This window comes from Protopterus annectens, chromosome 1.part1, assembly GCF_019279795.1.
Source record: "Protopterus annectens isolate FY-2018-M chromosome 1.part1, PAN1.0, whole genome shotgun sequence".
In the NCBI taxonomy this organism is placed as follows: Eukaryota; Metazoa; Chordata; order Ceratodontiformes; family Protopteridae; genus Protopterus; species Protopterus annectens.
In genome coordinates, this window is record NC_056726.1 from 761,789,685 (window position 1) to 761,809,183 (window position 19,499).

Sequence of the window (19,499 nt, forward strand, 5' to 3'; positions counted from 1 at the left end):
TTGAGGTTTCTTTATTGTGGCCTTGGTAGGGAGCAAAATTCAGTAGGGTAGAGCAGGATGGGCTGGATCACAAGTTCCAAGACAAGTTCCTTGCTGGGAGACGAAGGGAGTTTTAAAACTTGATAAGAATGTCCTTGGTTGAGGTTTCTTTATTGTGGCCTTGAGTTGGGAGCAAAATTCAGTAGGGTAGAGCAGGATGGGCTGGATCACAAGTTCCAAGACAAGTTCCTTGCTGGGAGACGAAGGGAGTTTTAAAACTTGATAAGAATGTCCTTGGTTGAGGTTTCTTTATTGTGGCCTTGAGTAGGGAGCAAAATTCAGTAGGGTAGAGCAGGATGGGCTGGATCACAAGTTCCAAGACAAGTTCCTTGCTGGGAGACGAAGGAGTTTTAAAACTTGATAAGAATGTCCTTGGTTGAGGTTTCTTTATTGTGGCCTTTGGTAGGGAGCAAAATTCAGTAGGGTAGAGCAGGATGGGCTGGATCACAAGTTCCAAGACAAGTTCCTTGCTGGGAGACGAAGGGAGTTTTAAAACTTGATAAGAATGTCCTTGGTTGAGGTTTCTTTATTGTGGCCTTCGAGTAGGGAGCAAAATTCAGTAGGGTAGAGCAGGATGGGCTGGATCACAAGTTCCAAGACAAGTTCCTTGCTGGGAGACGAAGGAGTTTTAAAACTTGATAAGAATGTCCTTGGTTGAGGTTTCTTTATTGTGGCCTTCGAGTAGGAGCAAAATTCAGTAGGGTAGAGCAGGATGGGCTGGATCACAAGTTCCAAGACAAGTTCCTTGCTGGGAGACGAAGGGAGTTTTAAAACTTGATAAGAATGTCCTTGGTTGAGGTTTCTTTATTGTGGCCTTGAGTAGGGAGCAAAATTCAGTAGGGTAGAGCAGGATGGGCTGGATCACAAGTTCCAAGACAAGTTCCTTGCTGGGAGACGAAGGGAGTTTTAAAACTTGATAAGAATGTCCTTGGTTGAGGTTTCTTTATTGTGGCCATTGAGTAGGGAGCAAAATTCAGTAGGGTAGAGCAGGATGGGCTGGATCACAAGTTCCAAGACAAGTTCCTTGCTGGGAGACGAAGGGAGTTTTAAAACTTGATAAGAATGTCCTTGGTTGAGGTTTCTTTATTGTGGCCTTGGTAGGGAGCAAAATTCAGTAGGGTAGAGCAGGATGGGCTGGATCACAAGTTCCAAGACAAGTTCCTTGCTGGGAGACGAAGGGAGTTTTAAAACTTGATAAGAATGTCCTTGGTTGAGGTTTCTTTATTGTGGCCTTCGAGTAGGGAGCAAAATTCAGTAGGGTAGAGCAGGATGGGCTGGATCACAAGTTCCAAGACAAGTTCCTTGCTGGGAGACGAAGGGAGTTTTAAAACTTGATAAGAATGTCCTTGGTTGAGGTTTCTTTATTGTGGCCTTCGAGTAGGGAGCAAAATTCAGTAGGGTAGAGCAGGATGGGCTGGATCACAAGTTCCAAGACAAGTTCCTTGCTGGGAGACGAAGGGAGTTTTAAAACTTGATAAGAATGTCCTTGGTTGAGGTTTCTTTATTGTGGCCTTCGAGTAGGGAGCAAAATTCAGTAGGGTAGAGCAGGATGGGCTGGATCACAAGTTCCAAGACAAGTTCCTTGCTGGGAGACGAAGGAGTTTTAAAACTTGATAAGAATGTCCTTGGTTGAGGTTTCTTTATTGTGGCCATTGAGTAGGGAGCAAAATTCAGTAGGGTAGAGCAGGATGGGCTGGATCACAAGTTCCAAGACAAGTTCCTTGCTGGGAGACGAAGGAGTTTTAAAACTTGATAAGAATGTCCTTGGTTGAGGTTTCTTTATTGTGGCCTTGAGTAGGGAGCAAAATTCAGTAGGGTAGAGCAGGATGGGCTGGATCACAAGTTCCAAGACAAGTTCCTTGCTGGGAGACGAAGGGAGTTTTAAAACTTGATAAGAATGTCCTTGGTTGAGGTTTCTTTATTGTGGCCTTCGAGTAGGGAGCAAAATTCAGTAGGGTAGAGCAGGATGGGCTGGATCACAAGTTCCAAGACAAGTTCCTTGCTGGGAGACGAAGGAGTTTTAAAACTTGATAAGAATGTCCTTGGTTGAGGTTTCTTTATTGTGGCCTTCGAGTAGGGAGCAAAATTCAGTAGGGTAGAGCAGGATGGGCTGGATCACAAGTTCCAAGACAAGTTCCTTGCTGGGAGACGAAGGGAGTTTTAAAACTTGATAAGAATGTCCTTGGTTGAGGTTTCTTTATTGTGGCCTTCGAGTAGGGAGCAAAATTCAGTAGGGTAGAGCAGGATGGGCTGGATCACAAGTTCCAAGACAAGTTCCTTGCTGGGAGACGAAGGGAGTTTTAAAACTTGATAAGAATGTCCTTGGTTGAGGTTTCTTTATTGTGGCCATTGAGTAGGGAGCAAAATTCAGTAGGGTAGAGCAGGATGGGCTGGATCACAAGTTCCAAGACAAGTTCCTTGCTGGGAGACGAAGGGAGTTTTAAAACTTGATAAGAATGTCCTTGGTTGAGGTTTCTTTATTGTGGCCTTCAGTAGGGAGCAAAATTCAGTAGGGTAGAGCAGGATGGGCTGGATCACAAGTTCCAAGACAAGTTCCTTGCTGGGAGACGAAGGAGTTTTAAAACTTGATAAGAATGTCCTTGGTTGAGGTTTCTTTATTGTGGCCATTGAGTAGGGAGCAAAATTCAGTAGGGTAGAGCAGGATGGGCTGGATCACAAGTTCCAAGACAAGTTCCTTGCTGGGAGACGAAGGGAGTTTTAAAACTTGATAAGAATGTCCTTGGTTGAGGTTTCTTTATTGTGGCCTTCGAGTAGGGAGCAAAATTCAGTAGGGTAGAGCAGGATGGGCTGGATCACAAGTTCCAAGACAAGTTCCTTGCTGGGAGACGAAGGGAGTTTTAAAACTTGATAAGAATGTCCTTGGTTGAGGTTTCTTTATTCTGGCCTTCGGGTAGGGAGCAAAATTCAGTAGGGTAGAGCAGGATGGGCTGGATCACAAGTTCCAAGACAAGTTCCTTGCTGGGAGACGAAGGGAGTTTTAAAACTTGATAAGAATGTCCTTGGTTGAGGTTTCTTTATTGTGGCCTTTGAGTAGGGAGCAAAATTCAGTAGGGTAGAGCAGGATGGGCTGGATCACAAGTTCCAAGACAAGTTCCTTGCTGGGAGACGAAGGGAGTTTTAAAACTTGATAAGAATGTCCTTGGTTGAGGTTTCTTTATTGTGGCCTTGAGTAGGGAGCAAAATTCAGTAGGGTAGAGCAGGATGGGCTGGATCACAAGTTCCAAGACAAGTTCCTTGCTGGGAGACGAAGGAGTTTTAAAACTTGATAAGAATGTCCTTGGTTGAGGTTTCTTTATTGTGGCCTTGAGTAGGGAGCAAAATTCAGTAGGGTAGAGCAGGATGGGCTGGATCACAAGTTCCAAGACAAGTTCCTTGCTGGGAGACGAAGGGAGTTTTAAAACTTGATAAGAATGTCCTTGGTTGAGGTTTCTTTATTGTGGCCTTCGAGTAGGAGCAAAATTCAGTAGGGTAGAGCAGGATGGGCTGGATCACAAGTTCCAAGACAAGTTCCTTGCTGGGAGACGAAGGAGTTTTAAAACTTGATAAGAATGTCCTTGGTTGAGGTTTCTTTATTGTGGCCTTGAGTAGGGAGCAAAATTCAGTAGGGTAGAGCAGGATGGGCTGGATCACAAGTTCCAAGACAAGTTCCTTGCTGGGAGACGAAGGGAGTTTTAAAACTTGATAAGAATGTCCTTGGTTGAGGTTTCTTTATTGTGGCCTTGAGTAGGGAGCAAAATTCAGTAGGGTAGAGCAGGATGGGCTGGATCACAAGTTCCAAGACAAGTTCCTTGCTGGGAGACGAAGGGAGTTTTAAAACTTGATAAGAATGTCCTTGGTTGAGGTTTCTTTATTGTGGCCTTGAGTAGGGAGCAAAATTCAGTAGGGTAGAGCAGGATGGGCTGGATCACAAGTTCCAAGACAAGTTCCTTGCTGGGAGACGAAGGGAGTTTTAAAACTTGATAAGAATGTCCTTGGTTGAGGTTTCTTTATTGTGGCCTTGAGTAGGGAGCAAAATTCAGTAGGGTAGAGCAGGATGGGCTGGATCACAAGTTCCAAGACAAGTTCCTTGCTGGGAGACGAAGGGAGTTTTAAAACTTGATAAGAATGTCCTTGGTTGAGGTTTCTTTATTGTGGCCTTGGTAGGGAGCAAAATTCAGTAGGGTAGAGCAGGATGGGCTGGATCACAAGTTCCAAGACAAGTTCCTTGCTGGGAGACGAAGGAGTTTTAAAACTTGATAAGAATGTCCTTGGTTGAGGTTTCTTTATTGTGGCCTTCGAGTAGGGAGCAAAATTCAGTAGGGTAGAGCAGGATGGGCTGGATCACAAGTTCCAAGACAAGTTCCTTGCTGGGAGGCGAAGGGAGTTTTAAAACTTGATAAGAATGTCCTTGGTTGAGGTTTCTTTATTGTGGCCTTGGTAGGGAGCAAAATTCAGTAGGGTAGAGCAGGATGGGCTGGATCACAAGTTCCAAGACAAGTTCCTTGCTGGGAGACGAAGGGAGTTTTAAAACTTGATAAGAATGTCCTTGGTTGAGGTTTCTTTATTGTGGCCTTGAGTAGGAGCAAAATTCAGTAGGGTAGAGCAGGATGGGCTGGATCACAAGTTCCAAGACAAGTTCCTTGCTGGGAGACGAAGGGAGTTTTAAAACTTGATAAGAATGTCCTTGGTTGAGGTTTCTTTATTGTGGCCTTGGTAGGAGCAAAATTCAGTAGGGTAGAGCAGGATGGGCTGGATCACAAGTTCCAAGACAAGTTCCTTGCTGGGAGACGAAGGGAGTTTTAAAACTTGATAAGAATGTCCTTGGTTGAGGTTTCTTTATTGTGGCCTTGGTAGGGAGCAAAATTCAGTAGGGTAGAGCAGGATGGGCTGGATCACAAGTTCCAAGACAAGTTCCTTGCTGGGAGACGAAGGAGTTTTAAAACTTGATAAGAATGTCCTTGGTTGAGGTTTCTTTATTGTGGCCTTGAGTAGGGAGCAAAATTCAGTAGGGTAGAGCAGGATGGGCTGGATCACAAGTTCCAAGACAAGTTCCTTGCTGGGAGGCGAAGGAGTTTTAAAACTTGATAAGAATGTCCTTGGTTGAGGTTTCTTTATTGTGGCCTTGAGTAGGGAGCAAAATTCAGTAGGGTAGAGCAGGATGGGCTGGATCACAAGTTCCAAGACAAGTTCCTTGCTGGGAGACGAAGGGAGTTTTAAAACTTGATAAGAATGTCCTTGGTTGAGGTTTCTTTATTGTGGCCTTCAGTAGGGAGCAAAATTCAGTAGGGTAGAGCAGGATGGGCTGGATCACAAGTTCCAAGACAAGTTCCTTGCTGGGAGACGAAGGGAGTTTTAAAACTTGATAAGAATGTCCTTGGTTGAGGTTTCTTTATTGTGGCCTTCGAGTAGGGAGCAAAATTCAGTAGGGTAGAGCAGGATGGGCTGGATCACAAGTTCCAAGACAAGTTCCTTGCTGGGAGGCGAAGGGAGTTTTAAAACTTGATAAGAATGTCCTTGGTTGAGGTTTCTTTATTGTGGCCTTCGGCTAGGGAGCAAAATTCAGTAGGGTAGAGCAGGATGGGCTGGATCACAAGTTCCAAGACAAGTCCCTTGCTGGGAGACGAAGGGAGTTTTAAAACTTGATAAGAATGTCCTTGGTTGAGGTTTCTTTATTGTGGCCTTGAGTAGGGAGCAAAATTCAGTAGGGTAGAGCAGGATGGGCTGGATCACAAGTTCCAAGACAAGTTCCTTGCTGGGAGACGAAGGGAGTTTTAAAACTTGATAAGAATGTCCTTGGTTGAGGTTTCTTTATTGTGGCCTTGAGTAGGGAGCAAAATTCAGTAGGGTAGAGCAGGATGGGCTGGATCACAAGTTCCAAGACAAGTTCCTTGCTGGGAGACGAAGGGAGTTTTAAAACTTGATAAGAATGTCCTTGGTTGAGGTTTCTTTATTGTGGCCTTGAGTAGGGAGCAAAATTCAGTAGGGTAGAGCAGGATGGGCTGGATCACAAGTTCCAAGACAAGTTACTTGCTGGGAGACGAAGGAGTTTTAAAACTTGATAAGAATGTCCTTGGTTGAGGTTTCTTTATTGTGGCCTTCGAGTAGGAGCAAAATTCAGTAGGGTAGAGCAGGATGGGCTGGATCACAAGTTCCAAGACAAGTTCCTTGCTGGGAGACGAAGGGAGTTTTAAAACTTGATAAGAATGTCCTTGGTTGAGGTTTCTTTATTGTGGCCTTCGAGTAGGGAGCAAAATTCAGTAGGGTAGAGCAGGATGGGCTGGATCACAAGTTCCAAGACAAGTTCCTTGCTGGGAGACGAAGGAGTTTTAAAACTTGATAAGAATGTCCTTGGTTGAGGTTTCTTTATTGTGGCCTTCGAGTAGGGAGCAAAATTCAGTAGGGTAGAGCAGGATGGGCTGGATCACAAGTTCCAAGACAAGTTCCTTGCTGGGAGAGACGAAGGGAGTTTTAAAACTTGATAAGAATGTCCTTGGTTGAGGTTTCTTTATTGTGGCCTTGAGTAGGGAGCAAAATTCAGTAGGGTAGAGCAGGATGGGCTGGATCACAAGTTCCAAGACAAGTTCCTTGCTGGGAGACGAAGGAGTTTTAAAACTTGATAAGAATGTCCTTGGTTGAGGTTTCTTTATTGTGGCCTTGGTAGGGAGCAAAATTCAGTAGGGTAGAGCAGGATGGGCTGGATCACAAGTTCCAAGACAAGTTCCTTGCTGGGAGGCGAAGGGAGTTTTAAAACTTGATAAGAATGTCCTTTGTTGAGGTTTCTTTATTGTGGCCTTGGTAGGGAGCAAAATTCAGTAGGGTAGAGCAGGATGGGCTGGATCACAAGTTCCAAGACAAGTTCCTTGCTGGGAGACGAAGGGAGTTTTAAAACTTGATAAGAATGTCCTTGGTTGAGGTTTCTTTATTGTGGCCTTGAGTAGGGAGCAAAATTCAGTAGGGTAGAGCAGGATGGGCTGGATCACAAGTTCCAAGACAAGTTCCTTGCTGGGAGACGAAGGGAGTTTTAAAACTTGATAAGAATGTCCTTGGTTGAGGTTTCTTTATTGTGGCCTTCGGTAGGGAGCAAAATTCAGTAGGGTAGAGCAGGATGGGCTGGATCACAAGTTCCAAGACAAGTTCCTTGCTGGGAGACGAAGGGAGTTTTAAAACTTGATAAGAATGTCCTTGGTTGAGGTTTCTTTATTGTGGCCTTCGGTAGGGAGCAAAATTCAGTAGGGTAGAGCAGGATGGGCTGGATCACAAGTTCCAAGACAAGTTCCTTGCTGGGAGACGAAGGAGTTTTAAAACTTGATAAGAATGTCCTTGGTTGAGGTTTCTTTATTGTGGCCTTGAGTAGGAGCAATATTCAGTAGGGTAGAGCAGGATGGGCTGGATCACAAGTTCCAAGACAAGTTCCTTGCTGGGAGGCGAAGGGAGTTTTAAAACTTGATAAGAATGTCCTTGGTTGAGGTTTCTTTATTGTGGCCTTGAGTAGGGAGCAAAATTCAGTAGGGTAGAGCAGGATGGGCTGGATCACAAGTTCCAAGACAAGTTCCTTGCTGGGAGACGAAGGAGTTTTAAAACTTGATAAGAATGTCCTTGGTTGAGGTTTCTTTATTGTGGCCTTGAGTAGGGAGCAAAATTCAGTAGGGTAGAGCAGGATGGGCTGGATCACAAGTTCCAAGACAAGTTCCTTGCTGGGAGGCGAAGGGAGTTTTAAAACTTGATAAGAATGTCCTTGGTTGAGGTTTCTTTATTGTGGCCTTGAGTAGGGAGCAAAATTCAGTAGGGTAGAGCAGGATGGGCTGGATCACAAGTTCCAAGACAAGTTCCTTGCTGGGAGACGAAGGGAGTTTTAAAACTTGATAAGAATGTCCTTGGTTGAGGTTTCTTTATTGTGGCCTTGAGTAGGGAGCAAAATTCAGTAGGGTAGAGCAGGATGGGCTGGATCACAAGTTCCAAGACAAGTTCCTTGCTGGGAGACGAAGGGAGTTTTAAAACTTGATAAGAATGTCCTTGGTTGAGGTTTCTTTATTGTGGCCTTGAGTAGGGAGCAAAATTCAGTAGGGTAGAGCAGGATGGGCTGGATCACAAGTTCCAAGACAAGTTCCTTGCTGGGAGACGAAGGGAGTTTTAAAACTTGATAAGAATGTCCTTGGTTGAGGTTTCTTTATTGTGGCCTTGAGTAGGGAGCAAAATTCAGTAGGGTAGAGCAGGATGGGCTGGATCACAAGTTCCAAGACAAGTTCCTTGCTGGGAGACGAAGGGAGTTTTAAAACTTGATAAGAATGTCCTTGGTTGAGGTTTCTTTATTGTGGCCTTGAGTAGGAGCAAAATTCCGTAGGGTAGAGCAGGATGGGCTGGATCACAAGTTCCAAGACAAGTTCCTTGCTGGGAGACGAAGGAGTTTTAAAACTTGATAAGAATGTCCTTGGTTGAGGTTTCTTTATTGTGGCCTTGGTAGGGAGCAAAATTCAGTAGGGTAGAGCAGGATGGGCTGGATCACAAGTTCCAAGACAAGTTCCTTGCTGGGAGACGAAGGGAGTTTTAAAACTTGATAAGAATGTCCTTGGTTGAGGTTTCTTTATTGTGGCCTTGAGTAGGGAGCAAAATTCAGTAGGGTAGAGCAGGATGGGCTGGATCACAAGTTCCAAGACAAGTTCCTTGCTGGGAGGCGAAGGGAGTTTTAAAACTTGATAAGAATGTCCTTGGTTGAGGTTTCTTTATTGTGGCCTTGGTAGGGAGCAAAATTCAGTAGGGTAGAGCAGGATGGGCTGGATCACAAGTTCCAAGACAAGTTCCTTGCTGGGAGGCGAAGGGAGTTTTAAAACTTGATAAGAATGTCCTTGGTTGAGGTTTCTTTATTGTGGCCTTGAGTAGGGAGCAAAATTCAGTAGGGTAGAGCAGGATGGGCTGGATCACAAGTTCCAAGACAAGTTCCTTGCTGGGAGACGAAGGGAGTTTTAAAACTTGATAAGAATGTCCTTGGTTGAGGTTTCTTTATTGTGGCCTTGAGTAGGGAGCAAAATTCAGTAGGGTAGAGCAGGATGGGCTGGATCACAAGTTCCAAGACAAGTTCCTTGCTGGGAGGCGAAGGGAGTTTTAAAACTTGATAAGAATGTCCTTGGTTGAGGTTTCTTTATTGTGGCCTTGAGTAGGGAGCAAAATTCAGTAGGGTAGAGCAGGATGGGCTGGATCACAAGTTCCAAGACAAGTTCCTTGCTGGGAGACGAAGGGAGTTTTAAAACTTGATAAGAATGTCCTTGGTTGAGGTTTCTTTATTGTGGCCTTGAGTAGGGAGCAAAATTCAGTAGGGTAGAGCAGGATGGGCTGGATCACAAGTTCCAAGACAAGTTCCTTGCTGGGAGACGAAGGGAGTTTTAAAACTTGATAAGAATGTCCTTGGTTGAGGTTTCTTTATTGTGGCCTTGGTAGGGAGCAAAATTCAGTAGGGTAGAGCAGGATGGGCTGGATCACAAGTTCCAAGACAAGTTCCTTGCTGGGAGACGAAGGGAGTTTTAAAACTTGATAAGAATGTCCTTGGTTGAGGTTTCTTTATTGTGGCCTTGAGTAGGGAGCAAAATTCAGTAGGGTAGAGCAGGATGGGCTGGGTCACAAGTTCCAAGACAAGTTCCTTGCTGGGAGACGAAGGAGTTTTAAAACTTGATAAGAATGTCCTTGGTTGAGGTTTCTTTATTGTGGCCTTGAGTAGGGAGCAAAATTCAGTAGGGTAGAGCAGGATGGGCTGGATCACAAGTTCCAAGACAAGTTCCTTGCTGGGAGACGAAGGAGTTTTAAAACTTGATAAGAATGTCCTTGGTTGAGGTTTCTTTATTGTGGCCTTGAGTAGGTAGCAAAATTCAGTAGGGTAGAGCAGGATGGGCTGGATCACAAGTTCCAAGACAAGTTCCTTGCTGGGAGACGAAGGAGTTTTAAAACTTGATAAGAATGTCCTTGGTTGAGGTTTCTTTATTGTGGCCTTGGTAGGGAGCAAAATTCAGTAGGGTAGAGCAGGATGGGCTGGATCACAAGTTCCAAGACAAGTTCCTTGCTGGGAGGCGAAGGGAGTTTTAAAACTTGATAAGAATGTCCTTGGTTGAGGTTTCTTTATTGTGGCCTTGAGTAGGGAGCAAAATTCAGTAGGGTAGAGCAGGATGGGCTCGATCACAAGTTCCAAGACAAGTTCCTTGCTGGGAGGCGAAGGGAGTTTTAAAACTTGATAAGAATGTCCTTGGTTGAGGTTTCTTTATTGTGGCCTTGAGTAGGGAGCAAAATTCAGTAGGGTAGAGCAGGATGGGCTGGATCACAAGTTCCAAGACAAGTTCCTTGCTGGGAGGCGAAGGGAGTTTTAAAACTTGATAAGAATGTCCTTGGTTGAGGTTTCTTTATTGTGGCCTTGGTAGGGAGCAAAATTCAGTAGGGTAGAGCAGGATGGGCTGGACCACAAGTTCCATGACATGTTCCTTGCTGGGAGACGAAGGGAGTTTTAAAACTTGATAAGAATGTCCTTGGTTGAGGTTTCTTTATTGTGGCCTTCGGTAGGGAGCAAAATTCAGTAGGGTAGAGCAGGATGGGCTGGATCACAAGTTCCAAGACAAGTTCCTTGCTGGGAGGCGAAGGGAGTTTTAAAACTTGATAAGAATGTCCTTGGTTGAGGTTTCTTTATTGTGGCCTTGAGTAGGGAGCAAAATTCAGTAGGGTAGAGCAGGATGGGCTGGATCACAAGTTCCAAGACAAGTTCCTTGCTGGGAGACGAAGGGAGTTTTAAAACTTGATAAGAATGTCCTTGGTTGAGGTTTCTTTATTGTGGCCTTGAGTAGGGAGCAAAATTCAGTAGGGTAGAGCAGGATGGGCTGGATCACAAGTTCCAAGACAAGTTCCTTGCTGGGAGACGAAGGGAGTTTTAAAACTTGATAAGAATGTCCTTGGTTGAGGTTTCTTTATTGTGGCCTTGAGTAGGGAGCAAAATTCAGTAGGGTAGAGCAGGATGGGCTGGATCACAAGTTCCAAGACAAGTTCCTTGCTGGGAGGCGAAGGGAGTTTTAAAACTTGATAAGAATGTCCTTGGTTGAGGTTTCTTTATTGTGGCCTTGGTAGGGAGCAAAATTCAGTAGGGTAGAGCAGGATGGGCTGGATCACAAGTTCCAAGACAAGTTCCTTGCTGGGAGGCGAAGGAGTTTTAAAACTTGATAAGAATGTCCTTGGTTGAGGTTTCTTTATTGTGGCCTTGAGTAGGGAGCAAAATTCAGTAGGGTAGAGCAGGATGGGCTGGATCACAAGTTCCAAGACAAGTTCTTTGCTGGGAGGCGAAGGGAGTTTTAAAACTTGATAAGAATGTCCTTGGTTGAGGTTTCTTTATTGTGGCCTTGAGTAGGGAGCAAAATTCAGTAGGGTAGAGCAGGATGGGCTGGATCACAAGTTCCAAGACAAGTTCCTTGCTGGGAGGCGAAGGGAGTTTTAAAACTTGATAAGAATGTCCTTGGTTGAGGTTTCTTTATTGTGGCCTTGGTAGGGAGCAAAATTCAGTAGGGTAGAGCAGGATGGGCTGGATCACAAGTTCCAAGACAAGTTCCTTGCTGGGAGGCGAAGGAGTTTTAAAACTTGATAAGAATGTCCTTGGTTGAGGTTTCTTTATTGTGGCCTTGGTAGGGAGCAAAATTCAGTAGGGTAGAGCAGGATGGGCTGGATCACAAGTTCCAAGACAAGTTCCTTGCAGGGAGACGAAGGAGTTTTAAAACTTGATAAGAATGTCCTTGGTTGAGGTTTCTTTATTGTGGCCTTGAGTAGGGAGCAAAATTCAGTAGGGTAGAGCAGGATGGGCTGGATCACAAGTTCCAAGACAAGTTCCTTGCTGGGAGACGAAGGGAGTTTTAAAACTTGATAAGAATGTCCTTGGTTGAGGTTTCTTTATTGTGGCCTTGAGTAGGGAGCAAAATTCAGTAGGGTAGAGCAGGATGGGCTGGATCACAAGTTCCAAGACAAGTTCCTTGCTGGGAGGCGAAGGGAGTTTTAAAACTTGATAAGAATGTCCTTGGTTGAGGTTTCTTTATTGTGGCCTTGAGTAGGGAGCAAAATTCAGTAGGGTAGAGCAGGATGGGCTGGATCACAAGTTCCAAGACAAGTTCCTTGCTGGGAGACGAAGGGAGTTTTAAAACTTGATAAGAATGTCCTTGGTTGAGGTTTCTTTATTGTGGCCTTGAGTAGGGAGCAAAATTCAGTAGGGTAGAGCAGGATGGGCTGGATCACAAGTTCCAAGACAAGTTCCTTGCTGGGAGACGAAGGGAGTTTTAAAACTTGATAAGAATGTCCTTGGTTGAGGTTTCTTTATTGTGGCCTTCGGTAGGGAGCAAAATTCAGTAGGGTAAAGCAGGATGGGCTGGATCACAAGTTCCAAGACAAGTTCCTTGCTGGGAGGCGAAGGGAGTTTTAAAACTTGATAAGAATGTCCTTGGTTGAGGTTTCTTTATTGTGGCCTTGAGTAGGGAGCAAAATTCAGTAGGGTAGAGCAGGATGGGCTGGATCACAAGTTCCAAGACAAGTTCCTTGCTGGGAGGCGAAGGGAGTTTTAAAACTTGATAAGAATGTCTTTGGTTGAGGTTTCTTTATTGTGGCCTTGGTAGGGAGCAAAATTCAGTAGGGTAGAGCAGGATGGGCTGGATCGCAAGTTCCAAGACAAGTTCCTTGCTGGGAGACGAAGGGAGTTTTAAAACTTGATAAGAATGTCCTTGGTTGAGGTTTGTTTATTGTGGCCTTTGAGTAGGGAGCAAAATTCAGTAGGGTAGAGCAGGATGGGCTGGATCACAAGTTCCAAGACAAGTTCCTTGCTGGGAGGCGAAGGAGTTTTAAAACTTGATAAGAATGTCCTTGGTTGAGGTTTCTTTATTGTGGCCTTGAGTAGGGAGCAAAATTCAGTAGGGTAGAGCAGGATGGGCTGGATCACAAGTTCCAAGACAAGTTGCTTGCTGGGAGGCGAAGGGAGTTTTAAAACTTGATAAGAATGTCCTTGGTTGAGGTTTCTTTATTGTGGCCTTGGTAGGGAGCAAAATTCACTAGGGTAGAGCAGGATGGGCTGGACCACAAGTTCCAAGGCAAGTTCCTTGCTGGGAGGCGAAGGGAGTTTTAAAACTTGATAAGAATGTCCTTGGTTGAGGTTTCTTTATTGTGGCCTTCGAGTAGGGAGCAAAATTAAGTAGGGTAGAGCAGGATGGGCTGGATCACAAGTTCCAAGACAAGTTCCTTGCTGGGAGACGAAGGGAGTTTTAAAACTTGATAAGAATGTCCTTGGTTGAGGTTTCTTTATTGTGGCCTTGAGTAGGGAGCAAAATTCAGTAGGGTAGAGCAGGATGGGCTGGATCACAAGTTCCAAGACAAGTTCCTTGCTGGGAGGCGAAGGGAGTTTTAAAACTTGATAAGAATGTCCTTGGTTGAGGTTTCTTTATTGTGGCCTTGAGTAGGGAGCAAAATTCAGTAGGGTAGAGCAGGATGGGCTGGATCACAAGTTCCAAGACAAGTTCCTTGCTGGGAGACGAAGGGAGTTTTAAAACTTGATAAGAATGTCCTTGGTTGAGGTTTCTTTATTGTGGCCTTGAGTAGGGAGCAAAATTCAGTAGGGTAGAGCAGGATGGGCTGGATCACAAGTTCCAAGACAAGTTCCTTGCTGGGAGACGAAGGGAGTTTTAAAACTTGATAAGAATGTCCTTGGTTGAGGTTTCTTTATTGTGGCCTTGAGTAGGGAGCAAAATTCAGTAGGGTAGAGCAGGATGGGCTGGATCACAAGTTCCAAGACAAGTTCCTTGCTGGGAGGCGAAGGAGTTTTAAAACTTGATAAGAATGTCCTTGGTTGAGGTTTCTTTATTGTGGCCTTGGTAGGGAGCAAAATTCAGTAGGGTAGAGCAGGATGGGCTGGATCACAAATTCCAAGACAAGTTCCTTGCTGGGAGGCGAAGGAGTTTTAAAACTTGATAAGAATGTCCTTGGTTGAGGTTTCTTTATTGTGGCCTTGGTAGGGAGCAAAATTCAGTAGGGTAGAGCAGGATGGGCTGGATCACAAGTTCCAAGACAAGTTCCTTGCTGGGAGACGAAGGGAGTTTTAAAACTTGATAAGAATGTCCTTGGTTGAGGTTTCTTTATTGTGGCCTTGAGTAGGGAGCAAAATTCAGTAGGGTAGAGCAGGATGGGCTGGATCACAAGTTCCAAGACAAGTTCCTTGCTGGGAGACGAAGGGAGTTTTAAAACTTGATAAGAATGTCCTTGGTTGAGGTTTCTTTATTGTGGCCTTGAGTAGGGAGCAAAATTCAGTAGGGTAGAGCAGGATGGGCTGGATCACAAGTTCCAAGACAAGTTCCTTGCTGGGAGACGAAGGGAGTTTTAAAACTTGATAAGAATGTCCTTGGTTGAGGTTTCTTTATTGTGGCCTTGGTAGGGAGCAAAATTCAGTAGGGTAGAGCAGGATGGGCTGGATCACAAGTTCCAAGACAAGTTCCTTGCTGGGAGACGAAGGGAGTTTTAAAACTTGATAAGAATGTCCTTGGTTGAGGTTTCTTTATTGTGGCCTTGAGTAGGGAGCAAAATTCAGTAGGGTAGAGCAGGATGGGCTGGATCACAAGTTCCAAGACAAGTTCCTTGCTGGGAGACGAAGGAGTTTTAAAACTTGATAAGAATGTCCTTGGTTGAGGTTTCTTTATTGTGGCCTTGAGTAGGGAGCAAAATTCAGTAGGGTAGAGCAGGATGGGCTGGATCACAAGTTCCAAGACAAGTTCCTTGCTGGGAGACGAAGGGAGTTTTAAAACTTGATAAGAATGTCCTTGGTTGAGGTTTCTTTATTGTGGCCTTCGAGTAGGGAGCAAAATTCAGTAGGGTAGAGCAGGATGGGCTGGATCACAAGTTCCAAGACAAGTTCCTTGCTGGGAGGCGAAGGGAGTTTTAAAACTTGATAAGAATGTACTTGGTTGAGGTTTCTTTATTGTGGCCTTGGTAGGGAGCAAAATTCAGTAGGGTAGAGCAGGATGGGCTGGATCACAAGTTCCAAGACAAGTTCCTTGCTGGGAGACGAAGGGAGTTTTAAAACTTGATAAGAATGTCCTTGGTTGAGGTTTCTTTATTGTGGCCTTCGAGTAGGGAGCAAAATTCAGTAGGGTAGAGCAGGATGGGCTGGATCACAAGTTCCAAGACAAGTTCCTTGCTGGGAGACGAAGGGAGTTTTAAAACTTGATAAGAATGTCCTTGGTTGAGGTTTCTTTATTGTGGTCTTGGTAGGGAGCAAAATTCAGTAGGGTAGAGCAGGATGGGCTGGATCACAAGTTCCAAGACAAGTTCCTTGCTGGGAGACGAAGGGAGTTTTAAAACTTGATAAGAATGTCCTTGGTTGAGGTTTCTTTATTGTGGCCTTGAGTAGGGAGCAAAATTCAGTAGGGTAGAGCAGGATGGGCTGGATCACAAGTTCCAAGACAAGTTCCTTGCTGGGAGATGAAGGGAGTTTTAAAACTTGATAAGAATGTCCTTGGTTGAGGTTTCTTTATTGTGGCCATTGAGTAGGGAGCAAAATTCAGTAGGGTAGAGCAGGATGGGCTGGATCACAAGTTCCAAGACAAGTTCCTTGCTGGGAGACGAAGGGAGTTTTAAAACTTGATAAGAATGTCCTTGGTTGAGGTTTCTTTATTGTGGCCTTCGAGTAGGGAGCAAAATTCAGTAGGGTAGAGCAGGATGGGCTGGATCACAAGTTCCAAGACAAGTTCCTTGCTGGGAGACGAAGGGAGTTTTAAAACTTGATAAGAATGTCCTTGGTTGAGGTTTCTTTATTGTGGCCTTCAAGTAGGGAGCAAAATTCAGTAGGGTAGAGCAGGATGGGCTGGATCACAAGTTCCAAGACAAGTTCCTTGCTGGGAGACGAAGGAGTTTTAAAACTTGATAAGAATGTCCTTGGTTGAGGTTTCTTTATTGTGGCCTTGAGTAGGGAGCAAAATTCAGTAGGGTAGAGCAGGATGGGCTGGATCACAAGTTCCAAGACAAGTTCCTTGCTGGGAGACGAAGGAGTTTTAAAACTTGATAAGAATGTCCTTGGTTGAGGTTTCTTTATTGTGGCCTTGAGTAGGGAGCAAAATTCAGTAGGGTAGAGCAGGATGGGCTGGATCACAAGTTCCAAGACAAGTTCCTTGCTGGGAGACGAAGGGAGTTTTAAAACTTGATAAGAATGTCCTTGGTTGAGGTTTCTTTATTGTGGCCTTGAGTAGGGAGCAAAATTCAGTAGGGTAGAGCAGGATGGGCTGGATCACAAGTTCCAAGACAAGTTCCTTGCTGGGAGACGAAGGGAGTTTTAAAACTTGATAAGAATGTCCTTGGTTGAGGTTTCTTTATTGTGGCCTTGAGTAGGGAGCAAAATTCAGTAGGGTAGAGCAGGATGGGCTGGATCACAAGTTCCAAGACAAGTTCCTTGCTGGGAGACGAAGGGAGTTTTAAAACTTGATAAGAATGTCCTTGGTTGAGGTTTCTTTATTGTGGCCTTCAGTAGGAGCAAAATTCAGTAGGGTAGAGCAGGATGGGCTGGATCACAAGTTCCAAGACAAGTTCCTTGCTGGGAGACGAAGGAGTTTTAAAACTTGATAAGAATGTCCTTGGTTGAGGTTTCTTTATTGTGGCCTTGAGTAGGGAGCAAAATTCAGTAGGGTAGAGCAGGATGGGCTGGATCACAAGTTCCAAGACAAGTTCCTTGCTGGGAGACGAAGGAGTTTTAAAACTTGATAAGAATGTCCTTGGTTGAGGTTTCTTTATTGTGGCCTTGAGTAGGGAGCAAAATTCAGTAGGGTAGAGCAGGATGGGCTGGATCACAAGTTCCAAGACAAGTTCCTTGCTGGGAGACGAAGGGAGTTTTAAAACTTGATAAGAATGTCCTTGGTTGAGGTTTCTTTATTGTGGCCTTGAGTAGGGAGCAAAATTCAGTAGGGTAGAGCAGGATGGGCTGGATCACAAGTTCCAAGACAAGTTCCTTGCTGGGAGACGAAGGGAGTTTTAAAACTTGATAAGAATGTCCTTGGTTGAGGTTTCTTTATTGTGGCCTTGGTAGGGAGCAAAATTCAGTAGGGTAGAGCAGGATGGGCTGGATCACAAGTTCCAAGACAAGTTCCTTGCTGGGAGACGAAGGGAGTTTTAAAACTTGATAAGAATGTCCTTGGTTGAGGTTTCTTTATTGTGGCCTTCGAGTAGGGAGCAAAATTCAGTAGGGTAGAGCAGGATGGGCTGGATCACAAGTTCCAAGACAAGTTCCTTGCTGGGAGACGAAGGGAGTTTTAAAACTTGATAAGAATGTCCTTGGTTGAGGTTTCTTTATTGTGGCCTTCGAGTAGGGAGCAAAATTCAGTAGGGTAGAGCAGGATGGGCTGGATCACAAGTTCCAAGACAAGTTCCTTGCTGGGAGACGAAGGGAGTTTTAAAACTTGATAAGAATGTCCTTGGTTGAGGTTTCTTTATTGTGGCCTTCGAGTAGGGAGCAAAATTCAGTAGGGTAGAGCAGGATGGGCTGGATCACAAGTTCCAAGACAAGTTCCTTGCTGGGAGACGAAGGAAGTTTTAAAACTTGATAAGAATGTCCTTGGTTGAGGTTTCTTTATTGTGGCCTTCGAGTAGGGAGCAAAATTCAGTAGGGTAGAGCAGGATGGGCTGGATCACAAGTTCCAAGACAAGTTCCTTGCTGGGAGACGAAGGGAGTTTTAAAACTTGATAAGAATGTCCTTGGTTGAGGTTTCTTTATTGTGGCCATTGAGTAGGGAGCAAAATTCAGTAGGGTAGAGCAGGATGGGCTGGATCACAAGTTCCAAGACAAGTTCCTTGCTGGGAGACGAAGGAGTTTTAAAACTTGATAAGAATGTCCTTGGTTGAGGTTTCTTTATTGTGGCCTTCGAGTAGGGAGCAAAATTCAGTAGGGTAGAGCAGGATGGGCTGGATCACAAGTTCCAAGACAAGTTCCTTGCTGGGAGACGAAGTAGTTTTAAAACTTGATAAGAATGTCCTTGGTTGAGGTTTCTTTATTGTGGCCTTCGAGTAGGGAGCAAAATTCAGTAGGGTAGAGCAGGATGGGCTGGATCACAAGTTCCAAGACAAGTTCCTTGCTGGGAGACGAAGGGAGTTTTAAAACTTGATAAGAATGTCCTTGGTTGAGGTTTCTTTATTGTGGCCTTGAGTAGGGAGCAAAATTCAGTAGGGTAGAGCAGGATGGGCTGGATCACAAGTTCCAAGACAAGTTCCTTGCTGGGAGACGAAGGGAGTTTTAAAACTTGATAAGAATGTCCTTGGTTGAGGTTTCTTTATTGTGGCCTTGAGTAGGAGCAAAATTCAGTAGGGTAGAGCAGGATGGGCTGGATCACAAGTTCCAAGACAAGTTCCTTGCTGGGAGGCGAAGGAGTTTTAAAACTTGATAAGAATGTCCTTGGTTGAGGTTTCTTTATTGTGGCCTTGAGTAGGAAGCAAAATTCAGTAGGGTAGAGCAGGATGGGCTGGATCACAAGTTCCAAGACAAGTTCCTTGCTGGGAGACGAAGGGAGTTTTAAAACTTGATAAGAATGTCCTTGGTTGAGGTTTCTTTATTGTGGCCTTGAGTAGGGAGCAAAATTCAGTAGGGTAGAGCAGGATGGGCTGGATCACAAGTTCCAAGACAAGTTCCTTGCTGGGAGGCGAAGGGAGTTTTAAAACTTGATAAGAATGTCCTTGGTTGAGGTTTCTTTATTGTGGCCTTGAGTAGGGAGCAAAATTCAGTAGGGTAGAGCAGGATGGGCTGCATCACAAGTTCCAAGACAAGTTCCTTGCTGGGAGGCGAAGGGAGTTTTAAAACTTGATAAGAATGTCCTTGGTTGAGGTTTCTTTATTGTGGCCTTGAGTAGGGAGCAAAATTCAGTAGGGTAGAGCAGGATGGGCTGGATCACAAGTTCCAAGACAAGTTCCTTGCTGGGAGACGAAGGGAGTTTTAAAACTTGATAAGAATGTCCTTGGTTGAGGTTTCTTTATTGTGGCCTTGAGTAGGGAGCAAAATTCAGTAGGGTAGAGCAGGATGGGCTGGATCACAAGTTCCAAGACAAGTTCCTTGCTGGGAGACGAAGGGAGTTTTAAAACTTGATAAGAATGTCCTTGGTTGAGGTTTCTTTATTGTGGCCTTTGAGTAGGGAGCAAAATTCAGTAGGGTAGAGCAGGATGGGCTGGATCACAAGTTCCAAGACAAGTTCCTTGCTGGGAGACGAAGGGAGTTTTAAAACTTGATAAGAATGTCCTTGGTTGAGGTTTCTTTATTGTGGCCTTGGAGTAGGGAGCAAAATTCAGTAGGGTAGAGCAGGATGGGCTGGATCACAAGTTCCAAGACAAGTTCCTTGCTGGGAGACGAAGGGAGTTTTAAAACTTGATAAGAATGTCCTTGGTTGAGGTTTCTTTATTGTGGCCTTGAGTAGGGAGCAAAATTCAGTAGGGTAGAGCAGGATGGGCTG

At 44.8% G+C, this 19,499-nt stretch overlaps 1 protein-coding gene across 1 annotated transcript in view; it reads left to right on the forward strand.

Annotated features, from left to right (window-relative positions):
* KIF24 (kinesin family member 24) overlaps positions 1 to 19,499 on the forward strand; it is a 2,255,161-nt gene that overhangs the window by 1,932,736 nt on the left and 302,926 nt on the right. The gene's annotated exons all lie outside the window — the stretch shown is intronic.